The sequence below is a fragment of the Fundulus heteroclitus genome, unplaced genomic scaffold (assembly GCF_011125445.2).
Source record: "Fundulus heteroclitus isolate FHET01 unplaced genomic scaffold, MU-UCD_Fhet_4.1 scaffold_65, whole genome shotgun sequence".
Classification (NCBI taxonomy): domain Eukaryota; kingdom Metazoa; phylum Chordata; class Actinopteri; order Cyprinodontiformes; family Fundulidae; genus Fundulus; species Fundulus heteroclitus.
The window spans coordinates 1355538-1369730 of NW_023397088.1; the positions used below are offsets into that span (position 1 = coordinate 1355538).

Below are 14193 nucleotides of genomic sequence, written 5' to 3' on the forward strand. Positions count from 1 at the left end.
GGTGAGGAGGCGCACCTGAGCCGGGACCTGTCGCTGACGTTGCTGCGCACGTTGGCTGGATGGAGGCGGAGCCATCCGAGCCAGGGACGAGGGCAGGATGGAGAAGAGGCTCGGGGGAGACGCTGGCCCCACCGGCTCTACCGCTGGATGGATAGCTGGGGGGTGGACTGCAGAAGGACGCCGAGCGGGAGCGGCTGGTCCTCGGTACCCTCTGACTGCTGACACCGCTGGAGCTTTTAGTTTTGCTGCTGCACTTTGGAACCATTTTAACGGGCCGTTGCACTTTTAGCAAAGCTTTTAGCTATCATCCACTGTACACTTTGTAGGCTTTATTTTTATCCTAGTAAAGTTGTTACACTTTTAATCTTGTTGGTTTTAAATGCACTGCTCACCCCTGCGATGTCAAAGCTGTTTTATTCCTAGTGTGACTAGGTGGCGCTGTTGGACTCATTAGTTTTCTGTTGCTCAGAATAACATGGACACTACTCGGCCATCACCAATACATGAGAAAATAGAGGAAAAAACAGAGAATTCAGCATTTCTGGAAAGCATTTGAGGCTTTTCCATTTTAACCACAGGTAATGACTTCTGCTCAGATTAATGAACGCACCTTTCTCCACCAGTCATGTTCAACAACATTAATGGTATTTCATGGCGGCAGCAGCTCCACATACACCAGTTACGTCACGTTTGCTTTGCTGCTTTTGGATCCAAGTAAATTTGCAGCTTTGAAGTTGCTACAGTCCTGATCAGTGGTAAAAACAGAGGTAGTCAGTCAAGCTATTAGAACTGGAACAAAATCCAGATTATCTCAAAGAAACTCAGGATCCCAACACTTAACATCTGCAAATGCAGAAATCAGTTTGTTCTCTATCAGAAACATCATTTGGAGCAGGGGTGTCAAACATACGGCCCGCCGACCAATTTAGTCCTGTGGCTAAATGCATTATCATTATATAAAAAAATAATGATTTTTCCAGTGTCCTGTCTGGCAATGTGGCAATAAGATGCCACAAAGAGCTCATCAGATTTGACTTTCACAAGTGGACAAGATAAAAGGAAGAGAATGATAAAACAATTATTGAAAAAAAAAAAACATGTATTTTGTTTAATTGAAAATATGCAGTTCCTATATTGTCCACGAGGGGCGTTGTGTTTTAATTAGCAGATTAAGCTTCAGGTGTGGAAAAATTTAAATAATTTCTTAATTTTTATCTGTTTGATATATTTTGTCATGTAGGACAGTGTTTTTAAGTTCCAAAAAAATGTGAATAAATGTTTTTCAACATTGTATAATCACTGTGATCAGTTCTTATGGCTAATGCACTTAAGTAAATGTTTAACTGAGTAAAAGTATTGTTGAAATTGCACATACTTTTCTTAAAAACGCCGAGGTTATTCATAATATATTGTGTAAAAGCGAAATTAATTTAATATAAAAATCAACAACAAGTCCACATTTATTAGTTCTATTTAATCTTCCAATGAGTTTACTTGTGTGGCCCTCTTGAGATCAGATTAAGCTGAATGCGGCCCCTCAACCAAAATGAGTTTGACACCCCTGATTTAGAGGCAATGAGGACTGATGACACAGGAATGACAGGAGAAATATGACAATATTTTCTCCCTTCAGTTGGTTTGGAGCCATCAGGATGTGACAGGAGATCTTCTTCTCCATCTTCATCATCCTCACAAACATGCTGCTACCATCAAGGCCTCTGTCACACTTCTTCCAGAGCTCCTTTTTCTCACAAGGCCAAAGTTGGCATCCATTGTCACCATCATGGTGCCATCAGTCTGAAACAGAAACAGCAACAATCACTGATGAATTTCTGATGTGTCAGCACATTTTCTAATGAGATAATAAAGAACTTGGACGCCATCTAAGAGAATATTCAACATGAGCCTTGCATGAGTCTTTAATAGAAATCCTTTCTAAGAAATCTGCTCTGCAGTTTCTATCATGATGTCCAACCTTTGGACCTGCTGGGCCTGCTGTCCCATCATCACATTGGTCCCAAAGAGCCGCTAAGGTTCTTGGTCAGGAGTAGTAGTGACCAAACTGGGAAATGGATTCTCCACCAGGGCTCTGTAGAGCACGTTAACCTCTGGTAAAAACAGCAGGAGGATTTAAAAAGCTTGATTTAGTGTTGGGCCATTACGCAGGTTTTTAAGTTATTTAATGTTTATTAAATAACCCTCCATCTGTTATTGTCTGATGTGAAAATACTTTAAAATGTCCATCATTGTAACATGACTTCAGTTTCCCCCAGTTAGTCCACATATTTTTGTATTTTTAATATTAACCATCTAATTTCAACTACATGTGAAATTTTAAGTTTTCTTACTAAATATATTTAATTAAAAAAATCCTTGAATAGTTTTCTTACTAAAAATACTTAATTTTTAAGAATCCATGAATATATATGAATAATTCAAATTGTACAGAAATTTACAACTTTATTTAACAAAAGTTGAATATTGTGATACAGTTCTATTTTATCTGTCACTTATTCCAGAAAGTGAAATTCATAGATTTGTTACACACATTGAAATATTTCAAGCCTTTAGTTCTTGTAATTTTTATAATTCTTGTTTACAAAGAATGAAAACCCAAAATTCAGATTCAGAAAATTAGAATACTGTAAAAGCATTAAATAATGAAAACTCCTGGTGTCCCACCCTAATCAGCTGATTAACTCCAAACACCTGCAGCGGTTTCCTGAGCCTCTAAATGCTCTCAGTCTGGGTCAGTAGGCGACACCATCATGGGGAAGACTGCTGACTGGACAGAGGTCCAGAAGACGCTCACTGACACCCCCCACAAGGAGGGCAAGACACAAAAGGTCATTGCTGAAGAAGCTGCTGCTTCACACAGTTCTGGATCCAAGGATTCCTAGAAAGTTGAGTGGAAGGAAGAAGTGTGGTATGAAAAGGTGCAGCAGCAGGGAGAACCGCAGCCTTGAGAGGATTGAGGCAGAATCCATCCAAGAATCTGGGAGCTTCATAAGGAGTGGACTGAGGCTGGAGTCGGTGCATCAGGAGCCGCCACACACAGACGGATCCTCCACATGGGCTACAAACGTCTGAGCTGCACTGAGGAGAGAAACAGCTGGACTGTTGCTCAGTGTCTGAAGTCCTCTGTTCTGATGGAAGGAACGTTTGCACTGAAGTGGAATAAATCTATATAATATATGAGTTTCATTTTCTATAATGAGTGTTAATATTAGACTTTTTCATGATATTCTAATTATTTCAGATGTACCTGAAAATAACTCAGTACTCATTATTTAATAAACTACTAATATTATCCATCTAATCAATTGGATAAGTCAACATTGACAGTAATTCACAGACATATTTTATATACCAGACACAGAATTAATAATTCCTGATATTGTTGAGATGTTTGGTTGTAAATGACTTTTTTCCATCACCTCCATGAGAGTCAAATTGTTCTTCCACCTTAACGTGTTGCTAAATCCCCCAACAGAGACCTGGCGCTCTGCAGAGAAATGATGAAACAGCTGGAGAAGAGCGACTGAAAAGGCTGAGGCTTCTCCGCTGTGGCGGGCCAAAGCCCAGACTTTAACTAGGACCAAGCCTCGGCTTCACATGTACAAAAGGAAACTCTACAGCTGCACAGCTGGCCTAAAAAAGTCACTGCAGATTTTCACAATCCTCCTAATATCAGTGGCGCCGGATTGATTTTGAAGGTGTGTGTGGAGGGCAGTAGGATGTTTCATCACCTTGCACTCTATCAGTAGGCAGCTTTACTGTAAAGGCACACGTGCTGTTAGGATTCTGCTGTGTTTGGTTCCTTGTGCGAGTGAGAGTTCCTGTTTCAGAGAAGATCTCTGCTGGAGAGTCCCGTCAGCTCTGGATCCTGCACACCTGGAGCAAATCTCCTGATCAGGCTGACTGGGGCTTAAAAGGAGCTGCAGGATCATCACTCTTCGCCGGATGATTACCTATGATGGTGTTCCCAGACACTTCTCCAGTCTTAGTGGCTTTTCTGGGGGAATTTCTGCATTTCTGATCTTGGTCTCAGGATTGTTCCTTCCTGTGTTTCAGACTCTTTGTGATGATCGCTGCTTACCTTCAGGTTGCTCTCAAAGAAGACTTGTGTGCTGCCGTTGCAGCTTTGTGGTGTCCTCAGTCTCCTTTACCTGTCTGCCCGCTCTCCAGCCTGTTGCTCACCCCCAAGAAAGCAACCTTAGCGGAAGTGACTGTGGTTCTCTGGGACCCTGGAGCATTCCCTCTCCACCAACACTGAATCCTAACTCCCTCCCCGCTCTTACCAACTACAGCAGAGTCAGTCCTCTCCTCCTGTCATTTTCTGCCCCCTTACCGACTCTTAACTCATCTCTCTCCTCTGTAGACCAACCCGAAGCGCATTCTGGAAATGCTGAGCTCACCTTGGTGGATTTGACTCCTTTACTGAATCTTTGGAAATAAACCTTCTTCACTTTAACTGCTCTCTGTGTCATTCTGCATGTGGGTCAGGAAATTGCCTCAAAACATGAAACATGCTCATTGTTTTCATATAGTAATGTTCACCTGGAGCCTTTTAATCATCACAATAAGTCCAAAGGTAACTTATAAAAATCTCTTTAAAATGCAAATTCTGTAACAAAGTGCAGAGCTCAGGAATATGAAGGAGCTCCTTTTTCCACAGAAAGGAGTGGAAAGGTATTTCTCTGTGTTCATCAGCGGTAAAGTGTGTTATTAGTGAAATAAATGGCTTCTCTCTGAACATCGCTGTTCACCTGTCATTGTTATCCAGGTGATTTATTGAGAATGCTGATCATCAATAAAAGCAACTGATATCTAAATCCTGAGCAGGACAACAGGAAATAATCTCCACTGGTGCAAGGACACAGTTTGGCGCTGCGCTGCAGAAACCAACTTGGCCGGTCTTCTAACACTGGAGATGGTGAGGAAAGAAAACCATTCAGTGGGTCTGCAGCTGGACGGCTGCTACCCTACATGATTTTACTGATTTAAAGAGTCTGAGCAGAATTATTTACTTTGTATTGATTTTTCCCTTTATTATGACCAAAACTGTGAAGAAACTGTTAGAAATTGTCTTTTAAGCTTTAGTGCGGGGAAAAGCCATGTAGATTTGACCAACGCAGTAAAATGCTAACCAACCAATGGGAAGAAGTTGAGCCCTTAAGACACAGCCCCTCCTCATTTGCATAATGAGGCAGAAATGCATACAGAAATGTAAAAAGGACAGGCAGAAATGTAAAAACGACAGGCAGAAATAAATAGCATCACAGAAATATATAGGGTAAAAAAATACAAATTAAGAATAAAACAGACAAAAATATTATAACATGCACAAAAATAAATACTTAAAAATAAGTAATTAATAAATAAAGTTGAAGATTATAACGCACAATAAATAAATAAGGTAATTATTACAAAGGCGAATAAAAGAATAAGCTAATTAAAAGGGATATATACATTTATGTCTCACTGTATAATTTAATTTCTACCAACATTTATTAATTTGGTGGCAATTAATTGTATGCTTATTTATTTATTGAGCATTTATTTATTTCTGTATTTATTTTTAGATCTGGAAGATTTGGTCCTCCATATAATTTAGCTCCACCCAGGTGAGAAATGAAACTGAAAGTCCTTCAGTACCGGTTTCCCATCAGGACTTCATTTTGTCATCTGTGGTGACGGTGTGTCGGGTGAGTAATGGCTCTTTAAACGGTTGCGATTCTGTTTTAAAACTTTTTTTATGTGTTTTCGGGTCGTGAAAGAGAGAACAGACCGAACCCTTCCCTCTCAGTCAGAACCAACTTGTTTTGTTGAAACATTTTCTGTAAGCGCGAACCGGTCTAAATATGCTCTGACGTCACAAAGATGACTGACATTCCTCCCGTTCCCCTAGAAATAAACATGCTGATCAATGGTGTATGAATGAATAAAATACTGGGGGATAAAACATGTTTTATTGATCAAAAATGAATGTATGTAGCTAGACTGGCAGTTAAACGGGTTCTTTACAACTTTGTGACACGTTTGTCCTCTAACTTCTGAGTCTCAACCCACTCTGAATCCCCCAAAGATAAGTTACAATATAGATACGTTGGACAAAAGTAATTGGAATATAAATGCGTTTTATAAAAACGCCAATCTGAATATTGTGATCTGCTTACGCTCAATTGGTATGAAAACGTAATGAGGAACTGACGATCCGATCGACGTCCTGCGCGTCTCCGCGGAGCAGCAGGAAGAGTTTACCGCGGGAGCGAGCACGTCCTAAGTGTCAGTTTCACGTGTTTGCTCTGATAAATATTAGCAAAATTACATTCTAAACGGAACAATAAAAATAAACTTTTGTCGATTTATCTGCACTGAGCTTGCTTAGAGTTAGAACCATTCTGTCACGTAACTGTACTGTGATGGATGTAACTGAATAAATTATTAAAAAGAAAACGTTTTGTTGTATTTTGTTTTTACAGTGATATTATTTATTTATTTTGAATAATTTAAGTACATTAATGTGCACAGTGCAAAGGTTCAAGGAAGGATTATAATTGATCTGAACTTCCAACCCTGCATAAATTCACCAAATAGATAAAATAGGACAACTTGCCAAAAAGAGATTATGGCTTTATATGAATATTGAAATGTAAATTCTGCTTAAAATGGCTTGTTTTTTTTCATTTAGAGGGTTTATATTTTATACATCCTGCTGAACATAACCCCTCCCACACTGAAAAATCCACCAAATAAACAAAATAAAACAATTTCACTTGCCAAAAAGTGATTACAGGTTATTTACTAAAAATAAATCTGGGAACAGACTTTATTTAGTTACATTCCTGAAATGACAGATTGTGACTCCTGAAACTGTTTAGTTGCAGAGGCATCGGTTTAAAACCTACAACACGTCTCAGTTTTTCTCTAAAAGCCAAAGCAATAACGATCAAAGATATGTACAAATTTTGTCAGAAGAAATGATGAGTTTTGTTTTAAGACATGTTGCTTTTTTAACAGACTTTTTAAGAGTGAAACAAATCACTTTAGGTAAATATTGGTAATGGAGGTACGCAGTCAAAAAACAAATCAAGAAGAGACATCTGTACAAGCTTCTTTTTTTTTTTTTTTTTTTTTTTGTAGCCAGCAGTGTAACCAAAAAGAACCACCAACACCCAACAACAACACCCAACAAAACAAATGACAAAAAGCTTAAATACAAATAAACCTTAATTGTTGATTAACTGTTTTCTATTAATACATTTTTAAAACAATAATATGCAACCTGACATGTGATGTTGGCTTGTTGTTAAGTTACATATTGGAAAGATTCAAAGTATATTTCTAACTCAGTTAGGAATGTCTTGAAGAGCAGTTTGGACTGAGAAAATATTTTCCATCCATCCATCCATCCATCCATCCATCCATCCATCCATCCATCCATCTTCTTCCGCTTGTCGGGTCGTGGGGGTAGCAGCTTCAGTAGGGAGGCCCAGACGTCCCTCTCTCCAGCCACTTGGGCCTTCTCCTCAGGAGGAATCCCAAGGCGTTCCCAGCCGGGAGACATAGTCCCTCCAGCGTGTCCTGGGTCTTCCCCTGGGCCTCCTCCCGGTGGGACGTGCCCGGAACACCTCACCAAGGAGGCGTCCAGGAGGCATCCTGACCAGATGCCCGAGCCACCTCAACTGGCTCCTCTCGACATGGAGGAGCAGTGGCTCTACTCTGAGTCCTCCCCGGATGACTGAGCTCCTCACCCTATCTCTAAAGCCGGGCATACACTGTACAAGTTTTTCAGTCGTGGTACTTATATACATCTCAAACTGTGCGACGGAACCGCGGGGTTTAAAAGTTCACCGCTCACCATCTGTGTACGGCGCAACGCTCGGACGCGACCGGAGTTCTCATACTGTACGTCCGAACGTAGATAGAAGAAGACGAAGATGACGAAGAAGAAGAAGATAAAGAGGAAGAAGAAGAAGAAGACGGAAGTGTCGATGGCTACTGTAAACATTACCGGAGAGAAACGCGCTGCTTTGGCAATATGTGCAATTTTGAGTGCAGAAAGCCCTAAAAAGAAAAGGCGACGACGTATTTGGACAAAGACATGGCTGAGCAAACGTGACTACTACGGTCTGTCAGTTTTACAGAAAGAACTTGAGGTAAGCTGGCGGCCGTGCACATTTACACCCCAGCCTTTTCCTCTTTGTTTATCAACAATGCCACGATAGTCAGTCAGATCTACTTGTTTGCACGTGCGCACTGCGCGAGGTTGGGGGAAAAACGGCTCGTAAACTGTCGTAGCTCTGCTTGAACAGCAGGATGCGCTCACGAAAACCTCACGACGGCCGACTGAATGTTTGATTTTCACCGACCGTCCGATTCCTGATCCCCCCTGTACGATCAAGCTGAAATTCGGGCCGATTCAAAAAATGCTCGCACGACTGAAGAATCGGCCCGAAAAGGGGAAAAACTCGTACAGTGTACGCCCGGCTTAAGGGAGAGCCCAGACACACTACGGACAAAACTTATTTCAGCCACTTTTATCCGGGATCTCGTTCTTTCGGTTATGTCCCAAAGCTCGTGACCATAGATGAGGGTAGGAACGTAAATAGACCGGTAAATCGAGAGCTTTGCCTTTTGGCTCAGCTCTGGGGGTGGGGTGGGGAGGGGGGGGACACATCTCCCCCGGTTCATACGCCTTTAATCCTGATAAGTTTCCCATTGACAATCCAGCGTTCAGGTCTGGTGGCTCGGGCAACATGAATGGTTCTGCTCCTTTAGCCAAATCAATACATGGTTCTGGTCGGATGGTATTAAGGTTTTAGGACAATAAACAACTGCAACATATTTCCATCATTATCAACAGGGTTTAGTGCTTTCATTTGCTTTGTTCTGGTTCTGAAAGCTAAAGGTTCTGGTCCAAATGGTCCTATCAGCTGATTAACACACATATTAAACCAAACCTTCCTGCATCTTTGTCTTTTTATTCCACATGGCAGCTGCCCGCTAACCTTTAGCTAACATATTTATTATAAAATGAGCAGTCAAGGTTCTCCTGAGGAGATCCATATAGAACCAGAACCGATCTGATAGAACCTCTGCAGGTTTTAGAACCATCTGCTATTTGTTTTGAAGTCAGTCAGGCTGTTATCAGCCAGTGAGCTGAACCACCTTAATGACTCCATCTAACAGACTAGTAACACAGCAGTATTATAGCACAGCAGATTATATTCTTTTAATTATTTTTATTCATTACGAGAATAAAGTCAGGAGAATGAAGCCAAAGGGATTCAAAAGTAAACTTGTAATATTACAAAAATAAAACTATTACAAATATAAAGTATATTCTGTGATTAAAGCCCCTCTAATACTGTTAAAGTGTCTGAGTCCAACAACAGATTTGCCACATTCAACATGGCGAACGCTCTGACTCATCTGCAGCATAGGCAGAACCCGCCCAACGAAGGCGTCTACGTTTATGATGTCTATGGGAGAGAAACTCAGCTGACTTCCTGTAAATGAGGACAGGAGGGGTCTGAACTCTTCCTGGTTCTCATGTTACACTGAAGCAGGAAGAGAAAGTAAACAGAAGCTCAGACTTACTTTTGTCTCAGGGGAACAATGTCCTAAAACAAGTTTTTATCAGAATTGAAGGTAAAATCCCATTTTCTTCCAACTTTGCTGTTGCTTAGTGAGTTTTTCTCTACATGAAGATAAAGAATCAGAGCTCTGTGTGGTCTTCTGTTAACATCCAGATTTTTGTTACTTTTTAGGGTTAACAAAGATCTGGGCTACTTTTTATACCAGCATGTGTATCGATGTTTACAGTGTTTGATGTCAGCAGCAATAAATGTTTTTCTAACGATAGTTTCTGGCTCTGTGGAGGAGCAATGATACTCAGATCTCTGCTAAAGCAAAGGTTGCTGGGGCAGCACCGGGTTCTGTTCTGACTGGTTCCAACGGCAGCCGACCATAAAACTTCTGTTTATCAGCGCTCTGTGTGAGAACAGGAACTGACTTTGATTCAATGATTCCTAAACTCTGAGGTCATGGTGCGTTTAGATGTTCCTGTTAATCACACGGCTCTTGTTATACCAAAAGAAAAGAACATTTCTTCCTGATGTGCTTTTTGTGACAATAAAATATTTCAGCTCATCTAACTAATTTTCATGTGAGACAAATATAACCTGAATAAACAGAAAATGTTTTAAAATAATTTCAGATATAAAGGGAAGAAGTTATCCATACCAACTTGGTCCTATATGAAAATTATTATATGCTTGTTAAAACATGAAATAACTTTGATTAACCAAGGAGTTTTTTTAGGGTCTGTGGGGACTTTACCCCAAAACAGTTTAATTTTCATGAAACACCTGCTTCATCTCCAAGTAACTTTGAATTCAACAAATAAGAACAAGAATTCCTTTAATGTCCCACAGTGGGGAAATTTGGATGTGACAGTGGAAAACACAAAATTATTAGTGATTCAGAAAAAGAAAATAATACAAGAAAAAAGTAAACAGTAAATATTGACCAAAGGTAAACGTTATTTGATAAATTAATATAGAACATGTATCAGTTCTCTGCCTTGGCCGAGTTTTAATTGAGTTAAAGTTATTGTTAATCAAACAAAAGTTTTACAATAATTTTACTTGGTTCTAATTCTTAGTATTTAAAGCGAAGGCACGAAGAGACCAAGTTTATGATTGATTAAAAAAAAATTGTAAGTTGTTACTGAAGAAGATTATGACAGCTTTTGAGATATTTAGAGACATCTTCATTTCTGCTCATTGCTGATAAACCTGAAACATTTATTCTTAAACACAGAGCAATCAAGTCCTGCTGCACCTTAATAATAAAGTTAGAAAAAGATTGATCAGGTCCTCTGGACGGGTTCTTCTTTGTTAAAATGTTTCGTCTGTTCTCTATGAGACTCTTTCAGTCTGAGGAGTTGAAGGTAAACTCAGTTTATAAGGAGTGTCTTCACATAGTGGATCAACAAGTTTAACTGGGACAAAACTGGTTGCTCACATGAAAAAAGGACCATCCACCTGACAGCTGATCATTAGTACTCTGAGTATTCTGTGTATTCTTAGGTTTCAGCAAACAGACTTAAATCCAAGGCAGCTGGACTTTGGCTCAGACTTTATGAAAACATTTCTACACCTATCCAGGAGTCTTTGTCGGTTCTGGTGGCTCACACTAGAGCAACCTGCAGTTTGTGGGTTTGTCAGATGCAAGTCAAAGTCAGACAAATCAATGAGCCACCCATCACTGTTCTGGGTCATTAGAATCTATCGCTTGGTGTCAGTGGAGGACTTGGTCACCTGAATCATGACGAGACTGTTGATATAATCTCCATGGAATGAGTTCCATCAAATAATCAAAATTGTGGTTTACTTTCACCATAATTACAATTTAATTTTGATCTTTCTCTGCATTAACCGCAAGCAACAAAAAACCCTGTAGATAAAGATGTTTGTAAAGGACTATTTAAAACAATAATTTAACTGTTGCTTATTAATCAGAATATTCTGTTTCAAGAGCTTATTGAGTTGGACAATAATCCCTATGAACATAAAGTGCAAAGTGAAGCTAACAAACAATTCTTAAACAGTTTGACCGGTACTTAATGCTATGGTGAGATTACTGAAAGTTGTAATACCTGATCATAACATCTTAGAAGAACTGGGTTCAGTTTTATCCATGTCTGCTCTCTGACCAGGTAGACTCAGAGGCTGCAGGTTCAGAGCTCTCCCCTCTGGTCACTTTTTGTCTCTTTCTCCTGTATTTAATAGTTTAGGGTATTGTTGCTTTGACTTCTGTGTGCCCAAAATGTAAAGTCAGTCAGGATTGCAGCTTGTAAATAGTTATAGTAACACCAAAGAATTTAAATAATACTTTAAAAAAACCTTACCTTCATTGAAATGCCATGATTACACATACACGTGTTAGGAAATATTAAAGAAGGTGGTTTTTCGTCTCATGTCATCTCAAGGCACTTTACAAAGTCAAAATCAATCAGATTATACAGATTGGTCAAAAAAATTCCTATATAAGGGAAACATATAGTATATGTAGTAAACACTATTTATCATCAATGGTAATTTTAGTTAAATCTAAAATTATGGTATTTGTTTCCAAACAAATTGCAGCTCTTCACACTACCACATACAGTGATGAAGTGTGGCCTTTTCTTTTCCACATTTTATATATTTTTTAGTCATCAGGAATATTGGGGTTGAAATAATGGAGTTTTACTGGTGTGATGTACGTATGTCCTAAATAATCACCTGTGCTGGTGAAGATTCTCAGTCATCCAGGTCATGGTCATTCCAAAAAAAGTAAAAAACAAAACAACTGGACTTGTTTTCAAACTTCGGAAAACAATAAATAACCACTTGTACTGCAGTAATCTGAACCTCATATTGACTGTCTTAGGGCTAATAAACAGGAATTATTCCAGTCCTCAATGGAGATGTCAGTCTTCATATCAAATCTCCAGGCTTGCAAATATGATGAGCTACTTTCTTTGGAAGCTGCCAATAAAATATTGTAACATTTGGAAAGAAGACCTCTATTCTGATAATTGTTAAGAGCCATATTCACTATAGTGGACAGTAAAGGTTCTACAGTGGATTCATTTTTTTTTAACATGTACGTTTTCAGAAATTTTGGTTCAATACAAAAAGCACACTCAAGGCCAATGCCCTACAACAAGGACATTATGTACAGAAGGGGGTGGGAAATATTAAATTAGCATAAATAGATCTACTCAGTGTCCATCAGTGATTCTTTGTAGGTAATCCATTTGTCCCACTTGCCCTTGAGTTTTAGAGTAAAAGTAATTTTTTCCATCATAAATATTTATTGTACAATACCAACCCATTGATTTAGGTTGGTGGTTTGAGCTTAAGCAATTTCCTGTTATTGCTTTTTTTTTTTTGCTGCTGTCAAATGTATTTTAAGATCATTCAATTTGACCATCTTAGTGATATTGCCCAAGTATAAGGTTGTAGATGTCATGTGTATAGAATATCTTAAAATTTTATGTAAGGCCAAATGTTTAAATTTTAGGCATAAGATTTTTCCTATTTAGTTCTCTCCACCCTAGTGAACAGGTAGAATTCTGTGTAATCTCCTTTTCCCATTTGTCTTTAACATACACAGTAGAATGTTTTTGGCTAATCATTAGGCTAACATAGGATTTAGAAATCAGTTTTTGCATTTTTGAGTCATATGCTGCCAACAATACTTTCAAAACTACATTAGGTTCACTACCCCTATCACATTTTATTTCTTTATTATAATATTCTCTGAGCTGCAATTATCTAAATAAGTCTTGATTACAAAGTCCAAATTTAGTCTTCAATTCTTGAAAACTCTTTATCTCAGGATTTGTCACTACAGTACAAAAGGCTGTTGTAGATCCAATGTTGAGTCAAGCATACCTGGCTCAAAATCCTCATCTATTTATGTGCATTAATATCTTCAAGTTACAACAAGACATCATCAGTGAACAATCCAATCTTTTTCTATCTCCCACCTATACTGACACCCTTCAGGTCAACACACTGACATATTGCCTGGACCAGCGGTTTGATGTGTGGGGCTCAGGCAACAACACTCCGTTACTGAACCATTCACTTTTATTCTTACTCTGGGTGTAATGTTTTGTGTAGAGATGAACCCAGTGTTCAACCAGACGCAGTCGTAATCCTTTTGTGGAGTTTATTTAAGGAATGGTGAGGGAAAAACAGGCAAACAAACTGGATCCAGGCTGGTGGATATTCAGACATCACACGGCAAGGCAGACTCAAAAAACAAAGAACAGGTCAGGCTAAACAAAACACAGGAGGGCTCTTACCAGCAAACGAGAGAGGTGATTGTGAAGTCCCGGCAACAAACAGAAAACTAAGAGGGGTTTAAATAGGCGGGCAGACACAGTAGCAGGGAGGGACTAATTAACCAAAACCAGGTGGAAATAATTAAGGGAGCAAACAGGACAAATCTAAGAATAAAAATAAACCTAAGCAGAACAAACTAAAGACAGAAGAACAGGCTAAGACTAAAAGTGATAACACGGTAAACCAAAACATTACACCAACAAAACGAGGATCCAGACAAGACACAAATCAAAACAGCAAAATAATCAAAGACAGGAGAAAAACAAAAACATAAACCAGAACT

The 14193-nt window shown here is 39.1% G+C and overlaps 2 protein-coding genes across 2 annotated transcripts in view; both read left to right on the top strand.

Annotated features, from left to right (window-relative positions):
• LOC105923771 overlaps window positions 1–14193 on the top strand; it is a gene marked incomplete at its 3' end in the record, with an annotated part of 780934 nt that overhangs the window by 301965 nt on the left and 464776 nt on the right. The gene's annotated exons all lie outside the window — the stretch shown is intronic.
• Window positions 9562–14193, top strand: part of LOC118561491 (NACHT, LRR and PYD domains-containing protein 12-like) — a 117395-nt gene continuing 112763 nt past the window's right edge. The window contains exon 1 of the mRNA XM_036133614.1: window positions 9562–9657. The gene's annotated coding sequence lies outside the window, so the exon portion shown is untranslated. The remainder of the gene's footprint in view (window positions 9658–14193) is intronic.